Here is a 15,876-nt window from a genome sequence, read left to right on the forward strand (position 1 = left end):
TGTCAAAGGGAGACACAGAAGATAAAGAAAAGTCACGCTAATATCTCTAAACCTAAGTGTTTGACAAAGGGATCTGTGCAATTTTTCAAGGTCCACAAATAGGATTGAAAACCATGGCGAGGTACTTTAGTCTGCACTGAAGTATCTGTATTAGTCTGCCCTTCTGAGATGCTGAATGCTAGCTGCTGACTGCTTCAGTGTGACCAAAGGGTCTTTGCCCTTCTGCACCTCCCCAAAGGCCTAAGTGTCAGAGCTGGTAGGAACAATTTACCAAGTTAGTAAGGAGTGATGGAAAATATAACATGGAAGATTAGCACTTAATTCTTACTTTTTTTTTTTTTTTTTTTTTTTCCTTTTTTCTTTAGCTTTGGTCTTTATACTGTTTTATTTATTTATTTTTAATGCATCCTCTCTTTTCTTTGGAGCCCCTTTGTCTATTCACTGAGTCTGTTTTCACTATTGAACCTATCGTGTCCTACTTGTTGAAAACCTACTGAACCTATTTACTAGTGAGAAAGCATGGTTTTAACTGTTATCATAAAAACTGGTTAATCTAAATCCTCGAAAATTATGAGTACAAATGCCAACAAATCAAACTAGTTTCGCATTGTTGAGTTCCTAACAACATCCCCACAAAATAACTCCCACAAAACTCAAAAGCTCTTACCTTTATTTTTTTTTCTTCAATATTTGCTGGCAACCTTTCTTTTCCACTACTCATTCAACCATTCTTAGGCTTTTTTTTCCCTTTTATTTATTTATTTATTTTATTTATTTATTTTATTTATTTATTTATTTATTTATTTTTTCCCCTGGGTTGGGGAGTGGTGCTTAAAAAACCTGGTCTTTTCATGGAGGTGACTGTAGTGACACAATAAACATATTTATGTTTCACTTTCATCAATCATCCTATCATACTGTACTACTCCACCAGCAGGTTAGTGGCATGCTCAGCTTTCTGCAAGTATAGTGGGATCTTCCACTTTTATATAGTGTGTGATTGAGCTTATAGGGGCAGGCAACATCTGCTCCCCACATTTGTGTGGCGCTGGATATACTGAAGAACACTTCTTGGTTGGCCATTCACTACAGGTGGCTACAGTCTTCATCATTAATAATAGAAAACAATAACCCAGCTGGAACATCATGGTTTCCTTCATTTGTTGGCTTATTTTCCCCTGAAAATATTAAAGAAAATTATCATAGAATCACAAAATGGTTTGGGTTGGAAGCGACCTCAAAGCCCATCCAGTTCCACCCTCCCTGCCACGGGCAGGGACACCTCCCACCAGCCCAGGCTGCCCAAAGCCCCATCCAGCCTGGCCTTGAGCACCTCCAGGGATGGGGCACCCACAGCTTCTCTGGGCAACCTGGTCCAGTGCCTCACTACCCTATGAGTGATGAATTCCTTCCTTATATCTAATCTAAATCTCCCCTCTTTTAGTTTAAAGTCATTAGCCTTTGTCCTATCACTACACTCTCTGACAAAGAGTCCATCCCCAGCTTTCTGTAGTCCCTCTTTAGGTGCTGGAAGGCCGCTGTAAGGTCTCTCTAGAACCTTCTCTTCTCCAGGCAGAACAACCCCAACTCCCTCAGCCTGTCTTCATCGGAGAGGTGCTCCAGCCCTCTAATCATCCTCATTGCTCTCCTCTGGACTCATTCCTTAAAATTATGTTTTATGAAAATTAATTTATTTTTAAAACAGGTGCATATTATGCAATCTCCAAAGTGCATAAATTGAGTAGGAGGAGAATTTTAAAAAGAGACATTTAGCCTAAGTTATTCTGTCTTCCAGTTCCCCCTTGTAGCATTCATGGGCTTCTCTGATAGTTTAACTGTATGTGAATTTATATATCTGTTGTTAGGTGGGCAAATTCAAGAATGCTGCCCTAAATTAGTGGGGATTAGGAGTCTGCAAAATAGAGAAATTAGAGTCCCAAATACCCTTTTATACGGAACTGCAATCAAAACTTAAATGCACTCATCTTCCTTCTCCCGCCCCCCTTTGAGAGCTCAGCACAGCTAGAAATACTTGGCTTTAAAGATCATTTCCAGCAAGGCTGTAAGAGAGCTCAGGTCCCAAAAGATGAAGGATTCTTTTTTTTTCTCAGATCTTCCAAGCAAAATTCTAGGTTAATAGCGCTGTCTTCACTCTTTCTTCATCATATACCTGTTTAAAAGGTACAAACATCTTCCAATATGCCAGCCTGACAGAGCTCAGATGGGGGAAGATCAATACATTATGGCCTTGGTAAGTGATTGCCTTTATGGCTTCAGCTGCTTTAGGATTTGCTCTGTCTCATGTACATCAGACACAGAAGCAATAACAGTGTTGCCTTAACTGGCTGCTTTTGTGTTTAAAGCAATGATTTCCTGGGCACATGCACTTGCACGCCGCCTCACTGAGACCCCTGGCTAGATTTCATCACACGATCCCAGCTCTCCCAGTTCACAGGGCCATGAAATAGCCCGAGAGGCAGCAGGACACATGTTTGGCTCATGAACTTGTACTCATTCATGCCGACAGGATGACAACCACATCGTGGGCTCCGCAGGGCCAGCCAGAGCTGGTCACGTAGCCCGGCTGCCCTCCAGGGGCATGGCCCGGCCCAGGGGCTCTGCACTGAGCTTAGGTTATCTGCTTACCCCTTTACTGATGCTTGCAGCCTGTTGAAGCCAAAGGGCACACGATGCTGGCCTGAATACCCTTTAAAAGGTGAACAGTGACTGGGGGCACCAGTGCCCCCTAGTAAAAAGCAAATACAAAAGGAGACTTTCTCTGTCAGTAAACAAAACAAAGCGAGATGATTTTTAAACCTTTTGGCATGTCTGGGTGTCTTTACCACCACTGATGAAGAATAAACAATGCAATTATTAATTATTGATGATCACTAATAAGAATGATGATTACCATCATCATGATGCGGTCTCGCCATTCCTGCCACCTCTCTAATCAGTGTGATCTTGCTGCTATTATACATAATTGCGATCTTCCAAGTCAGGGCAGGCGAAGAAGCAACCTTTCAGTGTAAATACTAAATACTTAGCATAACAAGAGAGAGAGCTCCCCGGCTCGGAGCAGAGCTAAGCGAAGTCGCGGGCTTCCATTCTTTTTAATTTACCATCTGTTCTGTATGACACAGCCTGCGTCTCTTTAGGGTTTAGTACCCATTTATTATCCGAAAGCCACCTCTGCCTGCTATTAAAATCACGTTGGAGTGATTTAGAGAGGGAATCCGTCCATTTGCCCAAGTGGAAAGACGTGCCATCAGCATAAACCTAAGCACTGCAGCCCTTCCCGGGCTCCAGCCCTTTCCCTGCTCCGTTCCTTTTGCTCATTCACTTCTTCGTATACCTTTCAGTGTGCGTGCATGCCCCTTACTCGTGTCCCAACACATGCCTTGTTCCCACAGCCTATTACTCAGCATTACCCACTCTACTCCTTTCCAGCTCTTTCGGTCTTCACCATTATTTAATAAAACACAGCACAGATAAAGATAATTGCCGTCACTTCCTCAGGCCCCTGGGACATCTCGGAAATCTCCCGCAGGTGCCCAGACAAGCATCTCACCCTAATAGCGAATGACTGCTGAACTAAGACAGAGCTTTCCAACAGTCTCCACAAATTGAACCCAACAATGCCACCTCCACCTCCATCGCTGCCGTCCATGGCTTTAGCCACTTCCAATTAACTGAGCGGCCCAGAGCTTTCCTTGGGGACCCAGGACAAACAGGATCTGGGTGGAAAACAAGCCGAGGAAAGCAACACAATTAAATGCAAGGCAGCTTGGCTCCAGCGCCTGGGGCAGGTCTGCCGGGGAGGACGGGGACCCCAGGGGAACCCACAGCCTGGAGCTCGGTCCCTACGGAGCCATCAGGGGGGATGCAGGTGGCAGAGCACAGCAGAAAGAGGTAGCAGTGCCCATCTCTGCCCACCCGCGTGACTACCAAGGGGAGAGCTTTCTGAGCACTAAATATTTAGGATCTCAGTTGGTTTTCTGAGACAACAGCCATTTTGTTCTCAAGCTTGCTACGGGAGAGAGACGTGCTACGTTTTCCCACTCAGGGAGGAAGATGAATATATTCATTGCCCCAACTTAAAACAGTTTAATGAAAACTCCAGCATCACTGATGTGTCCTTGCTAGCTGTTATTTTTCCTTTACCTGCTAGACTACAGTGGGGGAAGGGAGGAGGAGAGGAGAAAGAAGACAAGGGAAAAATGAGTATGTTCTCACCAGAAATTCTGAATTGATTCAAAATGAATTCCTCCCCTCTATTTTGAATCAATGCTTCAAAATCAAAAACTCAATTTTTGTTTTAGCCTCAAATGCTTTTCCCCCCTCCACCAAAGAGGTTACAGCATATGTTGAGATTTTTTTATTTTTAAAAAGGAACAATACCCTGAAAATGAAATGACAGGTTAGACTTTTTAGTATTTCATTTAGAAATGGTGATTTGACATGGGAGTTACAATTCAGTACTTTCCTCAGGGGGTGAGCATGTGATTCCTAGAGGGCTGATGGAAAGCGGGGATGCTTGAAGTACCAGGGCTTCTCAAGAAGTAGGTCACTTGTCTCTGCCATCCTGTCTGCTTGGACAGACTGAAGCTGGACAGTTATTTGCCTGCATGGGGGGCAAAAGGGTAGGAGGCATCCCAGGCACAGTTTGATTCATTCTGGCTAGCCTCAGCTAAGAGCTGTGCCTGTAAACTGCAGAAGATGAGAGAAACAGTGCCATGAGATGGTTAAGGGCTCCATCTGATTTCAGCGTAAGCCTGGAGCTGCTGGAAGATGAGTGCAGTGCGAACAGCGTATCACCCTGCCATGTCCTACCCATCTTGTGAACACAGCAGCCCTCCCGCCCACCACAGCTAATCCCGCAAGGTCTGCGTGAGCAATCGCAGCACAAAACTGCCCTGTGGAAAGATCAAAGCACATTTGTGGCTGCTGGAGAGAGAGAGACACCTGAAAGAGCAGAGCCGATCCCGTGCCAGTTCTGCCACGTGTGTCCAGACAGAGCTCACCCGGGTGGGAGAGCCAAAAGTTGCTGCAGGCCAGCGGTGCATTAGCAGAGATGTGTGTGCATAGAGGAAGCTGTACAGAGCTAAGTTTAGCTCTAGTCAACACCATCAGTCTTTCACTTTCATGAGCACTAAAATTGACTGAAACTCACTCAAAATATGTATTTTAAAAAATGGGAAAGGAAAAGAAAATGTCCGGTTCCTGTAAGATGATCAATAACAGCCAGAGCTAGAGATGACTTTTTCAGCCACAGAGAAACAACTGTTATTGTTGAATTGCTCGGGAACTTTGCCAGTGGACAAAGATAAACTAATAATGTCAAGGAGAGGAGGGGTGAGATTGCTGAAACCTTAGCTACGGTAAAAGGGTTGATGGAAACACTTTCAAGGGGCATGTGGCAGGCCTCACAGAAAGCAATCAACTCAAAGCAGGCACCAGGGAAAGCTGGGGGTGGGAGAGCACGCACCTATGGCACCGCCGCACTGCTGCTGCTGCAGCTGCTGCTGCCCGAGCAGGAGGGGCTTGGGACAGCACATCCCCCTGCTGCAGGTGCTAAGCCACAGGACAGAAGGGCAGGCTCCTTCATGCAATATTTTGTTGTCCCCAGCCCGGCTGCTTCTGTCCCCAAGCAGGTGTGGAGCCCAGGAAGGTAGGAGGGGAGAGGCAGGGCAGGGTGGGAGCATGGGACACCCACGGAGCAGCCCTGCAGCCCCCCCAGCTAATTGCCCTCCGTTGCCAGCCCCGCTTCAGACACGTAGTGCTTAATGCTGCAGAGTGGACGCTGCCAAGGCTTCACTTCTGCAGCTGCGTCCCCTGTTCCCGTGGCTCTGCAGTAATCAATTGTGAGCCTATGCATCACCCAGAGCATGCAGTCCTGGTGGATATACCCACCATGTGGCATCACACCGAGGAGACTTTTCTCTGGCTGCCAGAGAGCCTGCCCTTAAAGGGGGTCCACGGGTTCTTCCAGGGCAGTTTACAGTGGCTTCTAGGTTGCTGGCTGTAATAGTTTTGACTGTGAAGGGCCCCGGGGAAAACTCGGGCAGTCGCAGGGTCATAGTTCCCTGAGTTTTTGCCATTTCATCCTGGACAAACAGTAAATCTCATTCCCTAAAATAAAGCACTTTGTATTTTGCAAAGGACTGCAACGAGGGCTTTTTCTCACAAGACCCTGTTATTCCTACAACATCAGCCCCATGACATCAAGGCATGAATTTGGGCCACGGTGTCCACTGACAATAAATGGAAAGGCCCTGGAGAGACTCCAATTCGTGTTTGTGAGAGATAGGCTGTTCTGTCTAATCCTGACCTTTTCAAAGTTTCCAAATACTCACTTCCATTGCTAAAGAAAAATCACTGCACATTTTCTTTATTCCTTTTTTTTTAAAAAAAAAAAAAAAAAAAAAAAAAGAAGAAAAAAAAAAAAACAAAACACTTTTGCTCAAAATTTCCCAGAATTCAAGGGATGACAGCCCCAAAACTGAAGCAGCCACTTCCCTGTGTGATGCCACAGGGAGGGAGAGCTGAGCCATGGGATGTCAGTGCGGAGGGCACAGAGCCTGCTAGAGCAAGAGTCAAAAGCAAAGCCCAGGGTTCCTGATTTCCAGGGCTGCTTTCTGACTAAAAAATGATGTTTCCTAGCAGCTCATGCCTCCATCACCAGCAGTGGGGTAGTTATCCCTGCTTCACCTTCATATCCTTTTAACTCACTGTATCACAGGGTGCTCGACAAACACGGCTGGTAGTTTTACCCTTCTGTTGTGGAAGGGGAAACTGAGGCATGGAGGAAAGTGAAGTGACTTACCTGAGCTTATTCAGCAGACAGGTGTGACACCTGCAACCAAACTGTGCGCTTTCGACAGCTGAAGATCCTTTAGGTCTTAGGGTCAGCAAACGGTTGAGCTTCTTCTGTCTGCTGCTAGTTTTAGGAATGTGTGTGTGGTCTCCTGCAGTGTTGAGGGCCCTGCAGCCCACATTGATTTATGTCTTGTATTTCGGTGTCACGCGTTCGAAATGGAAGAACTCGGATCCCACAAAGATAGGCAGAGCCTTAGGTTGTGGCACCTCTGGTAGGCACTAGGGCACGTTGGCTTGGCAAGCTTCCCTTCAAAGCCTTGGACCTGTCAACCAAAAACATTTTAGTTAAGAAGTTCTTCCCATGGCCTACTCTGTCCTCGGCCTCTCTGAGGACAGGGATGCTTCCAGTATGCTGGTCCCTGCTTCAGGAAGGACACCTCAGCCCCGGTGCACCCACTCAGTACCCACAGAGCAAAGAAATGCCACCAGAAGCACCCGGTGCCGTGCAGGTGGGAGCCCACATTTCCAGGAGAGCCCAAGCCCCGTGCTCCCCTCCCTCCCCATGTTTGTGTTGCTCTTTAAATGGCTTTGTTTTGCTTAAGCATCCCTTTTAAAGCAATGTTTAGCTTCCAGTTGGAATGAGCTCCAGGAAGCATGGCCAGGGCCCTGCCTGGAACAACGGTCTGTAATTTACGGTGAGTTATGTTTCAATTACCTCGGTGTTATAGCGTCTTGGTGAGGGCAGGCATTATGTCATGTCAGGGATACGGGCGAGGGAGAAAATACAGACGCTCCCATTACAGCCAGTGATGGAGCAGTTTTAATAATACTGCGGGAAAAAAATAAAGAGAAGGGGAGCGCAAATGACTTTCCAGCCATACCATTACTGCACATTAGTAACACAGCGCAGGCAGCGAGAGAGAGGGAGAGCGAAGTGGGGAAAGGAGAGGCACAGCTGAGCGATGGGGAAGAGGGAAGGGGAGATGGAGGGGGTAGAGAGAAGGAAAAATAGTGAGAGGGAGGGAGGGAAGGATGGAGAGAGGGGCAGGGAGGGGATGAAGGGCACCAGAGGAGAAGGAAAGAGAAGGCAAAGGGGCTGTGTGAGAAATGCAAAAGGAGAGGTGGGGAGAGAGGGGGAACTACATGTGGACGTGGGTTGCCCCAGCCCCACATCTCCACGTCCCCACCACCTACGTCCCCTGAACCTCCCCAGGCTCAGTTCACTGGCTGGCTGCAGGGAACAGCAAGGCAGGCGAGGAGCCACGGGAAAAGGGGAGCGGACTGATCATTATTAGGCTTTTGTGAACGATATTGCCTTGTTGCTGGAACAAAGCACTCAACTTTCCAATAATAACAATCTACCTTTTTTTTTTTTTTTTTTTTTTAATCAAATTTCCTTTGTCATTGTGGCTTTCTTTAATTTCGTTTCGGCAGGGTAAGCTTCTCACTTCCAGCTTGCTGCCTCAATCGCCTGCTTTCCCTTACTCTCAGTCACTTCTGCCCATGTGCTCCCGCTTGCTCTCTCCTTCTTTATTTTCTTGACGTAAATGGCAGTCATTGCTCAGGGAATGTGCTGGGTGAGCCTGCTTTGTAATTCAAACCTTTTATTCAGGTTACCATTATGTACTAAAGAGGAAAATATGTATTGGCTAAACAGCATCCTTAAGGATTGTCCCCAGGCTGGGAGGGAAGGCTTGGGCACCTCACGTGGACCTGCTGCTCATCGCCTGCCAGGGAATGTGGCTCATCCTCACTGCCACCTGCCTTCCCACTGTGAAGAGAAAGCCCACAGCTCGGAGATGTTTGCGCCTTTCGGTACCACAGCTTAGCCTTATTCTACCATTGCAATTCCATAAAGCCACGGCAGATGTTAGGCAGGGGTTTCCCACCATCACAAATAGCTTCACATTGCTATTCCTGTAAAAATAAAAGCTGTCTCCCTGTCACTTAAATGTTGGGCTTCCAGAATGAATGCTGTGTTAGAAGTTAGTGGGGATAATATTGCCATGTTTCAGGCTGTGCGCCTGCAAGCCTTTCAGCACCATATATCTGTACAGCACCAGTGGATGCAGTTCTGTAAGCGCAACCTGAACCAGGCACTGGCAAATATTGTCATTTCTCATCTGCACGCTATGAGGAGTGCACGCCTGCCTTATTCCCATTTTTGGTAAACAGGACACCACCTGATTTGGCTTAAAAATAAAAGAACATGCACAGGCAATCCCTGTTACAGCACAAAGCCCGCAGAAACAGTTCCCCCATCAACACGCTCTTGTTATCAGTTAATCCGCACTATATTCACTATGTGACATTTGGCATTTTTGCCACACAGGTATAGAGACCCCAAAGTTTGCATTAGCCTACTATTGAATAACGCTGCAGGCTTCCCAGCCCTGCAGTACAGCAACTATTGACAGCTGAGAGCTACAGTTTCCAGAGTAGTACCTCTTTCTGATGCTTACAGGCTTCATTTGCTGCATGAAAGCAGTGGGGTAGTTGTGCCTCCTCCCTGCAGGCATAAAGATAATACATGTAATGCAGTCTGAAAGATCTTGGAGGCAGAGGGATGCTACCAGAAACGAAAGTGGAGACTCTCTCAAAGCATTCTCCACTCACTGGATTATCTCAGTTTCAAAGGAGGAAACACACACCAAAGGAAATGATTAAGGATGGCACAAGTTCCATATGAAAAAGCTCACCTTTTCTGCTTGTCCCCAGGTGGAGCGGATGACTTTCTGGTCTAACTCACAGCTGTCTGCCTGGACTCTGCAAGAAGATTTCTGTTTTGTCCCTGGACCTGCTCATAAAGGAGACCATGGTCTGCCATATATTGTATGAGGTGTAACCAGAAATTTGTTGTTCACTTAGAGTCTTTTCACCCCAGGGCAAACACAACCTTACATGGCAAATGCAACTAACATGCATTAGAAACAGGTGAGATTTCTCTTTGCAAGTGGAAATTAACTTATCTATTTATTTATTTGGCCTCTTGGGGATACCTCTGCACCGACAGGTAGGATTCAGTTGCTTGCAGAAAAGAGACTTCATCCAAGCAGTCCTGCCCCAGCCTCTCATTAGTCTTGTGGCAGATCCTTAGCAGTGACAGTCTCTGAAAATCTCTTTCCTCCCTCCATTTCTGAGCTCACAGATGTTAAACACAGGTGATGCAGATCTGATGGTCCTGTAATTCCAGCTTCTCTTCATTTCAAGATGCTAAATCACATTTAAGGATGTTAACAATACACCAAATACCCTCAGCATACGACGTCTCCGTGTAAGCGATCATTGGAGCTGTCACAGGGATATTATTAATTTGCCAAGGAGAAGAAACACATTCTTCCTGGTTCTGAATGGAAGGGGAGGTGCCTGCATGGCAGCTTCTCAAACAGGAGGTGGGCCCGGCTTTAGCAAATGTTGAGGGTCCCCACCTAGAAAAACTTTTTTCTTTGTTTTTAATTATTATTATTTTAGGAAGCACGGGTTGAGCAATCCACCTATATTGTCTATTGGTTTTCCTCTGTTGTGATTAGTCATTAAAGTCATATCACAGCCCAGTCCTTGTTTTTAAACACAGCACAGTGTATCTTTTCCTGCTTAAATTTCCATATGATTTTTCTTTTTAACCTAAAACATGAAGTGCCTGTGGAATATGCGAATATGCCTTTGGGATAATCACAAGTAAACACATGGGTAGCAGCATGTTTGCAAACAGCTAACATTCTGAGACACCAGCCAACAGAGAAGCAGGTTTTGTGGCACTAGATGAAATTCAGCAGAGATTTGCTGGGCAGTTGGGGATATAGTTTCATTCCTTTGCACACAAGGGAGACCTCGCCATGGGTATTTTGGGAGGGCTCTCTGTCTCAGGCTCAGCAGAAGAATTCGGAGCTCCTGTTTCCTACTGCTGTCAATAATGATATTCCCTCACTGCTACAACTTGCTGCCCACTTGGCTGCCTGTGGTATCGCTTGGAGACTACAGGTTCAAGAGCTTGCACAGTAATTGGGTCAGAGAGCCTCCTGAGAGGAGCCTGGCTGTTTCTCCTCATCCCAGTCACCATTTTAACCAAAATCCAATGAACACAAGCAAAATGTGGTCTTAGGTAAAATAGCCAGGCTTCTGGCATACTTTTGAAAATTTGCAAAATGATGCAAGGCATGAAATTCTCTTCTTTGAGAGATTTAGGAGAGCAGATCCTAAATGTCTTTCTGTAGCACAGCACTTCCCAGTCCTTCTGGTTCACATAATAGGATGTATTAGGATCCAGTTACAAGACAAAGTCCACTAGGGAGTGGAAGTGTGAAGCTTAATACAGTATCGCAGAAATGGAAAGCTTCTTTAATAGTACAGAAGGGACTTGTGCTTGAAAGCATTTAACAGAGCCTTGGTAAGTAAACTGTAGTAATTGAGCTAGCAGAGGCATTTAGCTTGAATACTGTGTATATGTATAACAAAATCAAATAAGCACCAGGAAGAACTATTCTTCAAAGGCATGATTTGAAATGCTTCTATTCCCTTTCCAGACTAAGAGCATTTATTTGTTTTGGCCTGCACATTTCATTGTGCCATGTAACTACGATGACTCCTGGTTTGTGAGCATACAAAGATTTAAACCACAGTGCATTAATGTCAAGCTTCGTATCTGCAGCTATTTCTAGTCCACCAGGGAATGCAAGCCTTCAGCTCCAGAACTTCAAACTGAAAACTCAGCAGATCATAGTATCCTCTGGGATTAGTCCTCCCACGTGCCTCTCTTGCTTCCATCTCTCTGCTTTCCTTGAGGTTCACATTATCTGGAGAGAAACAAGGGTGCTAAAAGGCATGGGAGTGGAGATAAATAACAAGCATGAGAATTCTCTCAAAGAAAGACACTTCACTTTGGTTAGCTGTATGTCAGAACAAGCAGTCCAGAAAGAGAAAAAGAGAGGAAGAAAGGGAGGAAAATTCACAAAAATACCAGCTTTAAGGAACAGAACTCTATACCCAACAAAATTCTAGTATTGAATACAAAAGATTTTCAAAGGTCTTAATAATATTTGGTCAAAAAACACCCATTGGAATTGTTTATATTATCCTTGAACTGAACCCTAGGATTTTCACTAAATAAACTTTAAGTTGGAAATGGAGGCAAAAAGCAGTGTTGTTCCTTAAACGCTGTTGCAGGACCTTACGGAAGCTGAGATTTGAAAACGTGTAAGTCTGTTCTCCACTGGGAAGGTGGTCTTGCATAGAGATGAATCCTAAGATGATGATCCCAAGAACTAGACTTGCCACTGTGACACCATATTAAATTCTTACTGAGTAAGGTTGAAGTAAAATATTTTAACTTCACTGTTTAAAGTGGAAAGTGGAGATTCATTCTGAAATTTTAAGATTTTCCTTTTGCTAGAAAATCTTTTCAATTTTTGGGCTCAACTTTACATGGTAAACCATGGTGAACAGGAACTCCCTAGACAGGAGTTTAGTTTAACCTGTATGGGCACCTTTGATAGTGAGGAGAATTCCAGTTCCTGAATTTTCATCTGAACATGAGGAAAATGAATGAAATTGTCCACTAGGAAGGAAAGAACCCTTCACGAAGTTCAGCCCCAGATTTTTATGATGATACTTAAAGGATGCTGAGAAATGAATAGAAGACAAGACAGGAGAAGGATAAAAACAAAGAAAAGTAAAATAGGCAACAGAAGGAAAAGGGATCAACATGATGCAATGATGGCAGCTCATTGAGAAGAGTAGTCTTATGGAAAAGAATCAGTTGCAACCCATTTTGGAGGCAGGGAACACAAGGGTCAAAGGACTAAAGAGAGCTTGTGTTGTGGCTTTATCAGACCTTCAGATGCTGTAAGATGTTTCTTATCAGCTGGGAAAGGCACATCTTCAGAACTGTACAGCAATCCTAGATTTTTGCAAAAAATCATGTTCCAGAAAATATGTGCCACCAAGGAGCAGGGCTTCTGTCTGGAGAGCAGTGTCATAGCTGAATCAGAGACTGCTGAGCTGAGAACAAGGCACTAACTTTGAGTCCCTGTATTAAGCAAACAAATAAGGAAGAATCCAGCTCTGACTACTGAAATATTCTTATACAGGTATGTGCAACAAAACAGCATGATGGGAGAAAAAGGAATGGAAAGTCATTATTGTATACAGCTTCTGCACTCCCCCACTCAGCAAGGCATGCAGCAATTTGGAAAAATTAGGGTCTGACTGTTCTTTCTCTCTTCTTAGAGAATTTTCTCACCTCCACTGTCCCAGCCCACCACCCACCTTCCGAGAAAGCCAAAGCTCCAGTCATTTTTTACAATGTTTAATTCTTACTTGAAGAGCTTTTGTTACCAGGTTTAAGGAAAACAAAGAATGCTAAACAACTTAAACAGCCAACATCTGACAAATAGCAAATAATCAAAGCACTCAATTCACACATAAATGAGGCCAGGGATTGCCTATTATTCTGTCTTTGCACACTACCCAGAAAACAGGCAGAGGGGGTGCATTCTTGGTCAATCCCTAGGCACTGTCATAATAAACATGATTAATAGGCTATAATTTACCTGCACAAATAATTCAATGAACAAATACAAACAACAAACAAATTTAGGCAGCCGTGATCAGATCTTGAGCAGAATAAAGCAAATTCACTAAATAAATTGGTATCAACTAGTCCTAGTAATTGCATTCCATCTCCCAGAATGGCTCCTGTATTACTGACGGAGCCCAAAAGCCTACCAAGCATTTTACAGGCTAACTCCATTCTGTGACTACAAGAGTGGATGCACTGCCTACACCCAAATGGATTTGCATTGACATTTTTATGGGGTTTTCTAGCCTCACAAGTATTTTCTAAGGAATGGAGTCTAAAATATCTCCGGTCCTCCCATAATATTCCTGATTAAGTAACAGGATCAGATTAGGTTTTGCATTCTTTCAGCCGCAGAAACAACTTACTGGGGCATTAAAACAGGAGCTCCTGGAGAAACAGGCCATAGATAAGCCCTCAGGACTGTGCTAGCTTTCCTTGTTATTTGCTCTCCCTGTGTTTTGATTGTCCTGGGTTTTAAGCTTGAGTTACACCTTAGCCAAGACCATGGAGGGCTGCACCAGTTTTGACCAGCTCTGGGAGAGGCAACTACCTCTTCTCTGCATACCAGAACTCTGGTCTGCTTTGTAACTCCTCAGAAGAGCTCTCAATCTTTGGAAAAAAATGCTGAATTTACTTTTCCTGGCCCACTCATCCTCCCTTCTGCTGCCTGAGCCAGTGCTGAGTGTGGTGGGTAAGCCTGGCTTCCACGACAAGGTAAGATAAATGGAGAAACATGTGCTGCAAGAGATGTTTATTGAGTGAGATGCTAAATGAATAACCCAATCAATGCTGTAATATTTAATTCAATACAAACTTCAGTTTGAGAGTGTTCCCCATTTATTTTGTGCTGTCACAGAAATTGTCGTTCGTTAGAGCAGGGCGCTATCATTAAGGAGAAGAGGTTTCCAGCAGGAAGGGGCTGGCTCCCGGCTTGGCAATGGTTGCAGACTTTGTATGATTGTGTGTGACCGAGAGTTTAGTACCATCCTTCCCCAAAAGGAGCTTTAGGGAAGGCAGGAGACCTTGTGCCACTCTCGCCTGTAATGCTCCCGCCCACTCTATTGCCTTGCACCAGCCTAACATTTTCTGCTTATGGCAAGGAGCCCTTTGCAGCTGTGTCTATGCCCTGGACTATTTGGACATGCCAACCGTGAGTTTAAACCACCCTATTCTCTCCTCCTGGGCTCCCAGTCCCCTGCTGGGACACTGCCACCACTCATGTTCTCCGCAGAGGGCTGCAGCCCAGGGTAGGGGAGGTAAGCGAGGAGCTGTGACATGGTCCTGAGAACGCAGGCACTGCCGGCTATGCAGCAAAACGAGCAAGAGGAGCCTGCAAAACTCTTCCTGGGTGACATCCTAGACTGCAGACCTGCCCTCACCACGTCAATGCACGCATCTCAGCACTGTGAAGGAAAGGTAGCAAGGTCAGCCTCAATGTGCCAGCACACCCTGCTTGCACTTGGACTAGGCAGCCGGTGTCCCTGCCTGCTGGCACGCCGTCCCGCCTCACCACCAGCACAAAGTGCTCACCCCCTAACACACGTGTGTGTAGGGATGGCGTGGCAGGGGCTGCCAGCTGGCAGGACGCCCCTTGCTTGTGACAGGTGGCATGTTGTCTCTAAATCATCCCGGCCATCCTTATTCAGAGCACCTGGCACCCTGTCCCCCACATTTATAGCTGCCACTCTCGTAGCTCTCAAACCATCTGGTACAGCTCTGACTTGCCCTGTGCTCAATGGGCTTTCCTGTCCTTAACACTCAACCGAGCCGTGCCTGCAGCTCCTTCCCTGTCCCGTGCTGCTTATTTTTATTCTCCCTGGCCTCTGTCACTGGCCAGTTTGTGCCATGATCCAGGAAGATGTTTAAAGCATTGCCTGGCATCGCTGAAGCCCCATTCTTTGAACTAGTCTATTCTCTTTTTCCTGAGGATTCACATGAAAGCAGCCCCAGGTAGCTCGATATTGATTTCCACACGCGTGTTTGAGGAACTCTTTCATTCCAGCAGGTTGAATACCTTCAGTGGGTGTTCTTCAAAGCCAACTTCACTTTTGAATTGATCCCAGTTAGCTTATTCATTCCCTCCTCAAAGTCCTTCATTCTTTCTTCTGTCTCTCTCTTTGCTCTCTCAGGCAAGTCCTTAATTATCCCCCCGTGTTACTCAGGTGAAGAAGCTGAAAGCTGTGCTTAACATGTCCTCCTATTACCCACAGAGGACTAATGAAAGAAGGACTGATTTAGTGAGTCTGGATGCACATGTGTTTGCATGCTTATTTAGTCCTTTCAGTTCCTCCCTCGCAAAGGAAACCAGATCCTGCTGGCCCTTGGTGATGGGTAGCTGACACGGGCACAGAGTATATTTTTGTCAAGCTTCAAGTGCTCTGAAGGTTTGCAATTCAAGGTAATTTACGAGGAACCGTTTTGAAAGGAGAGCGCAAAACCTCCATATTAATTGGGGGTGATCTAGGAGGCAAAGCATCTGT

General features: G+C 45.5%; 1 long non-coding RNA gene across 1 annotated transcript in view; it reads right to left on the minus strand.

Annotated features, from left to right (window-relative positions):
• Window positions 1-15,876, minus strand: part of LOC137864005 (uncharacterized) — a 70,369-nt gene that overhangs the window by 6,709 nt on the left and 47,784 nt on the right. Inside the window, exons 8-12 of the long non-coding RNA XR_011101262.1 lie at window positions 9,819-14,134; window positions 9,519-9,616; window positions 9,265-9,328; window positions 7,535-7,648; window positions 6,827-7,142 (exon numbers count right to left, since the gene is read on the minus strand). This is a non-coding gene — a long non-coding RNA (uncharacterized lncRNA). The remainder of the gene's footprint in view (window positions 1-6,826; window positions 7,143-7,534; window positions 7,649-9,264; window positions 9,329-9,518; window positions 9,617-9,818; window positions 14,135-15,876) is intronic.

The sequence above is a fragment of the Anas acuta genome, chromosome 1, assembly GCF_963932015.1.
Source record: "Anas acuta chromosome 1, bAnaAcu1.1, whole genome shotgun sequence".
NCBI lineage: Eukaryota > Metazoa > Chordata > Aves > Anseriformes > Anatidae > Anas > Anas acuta.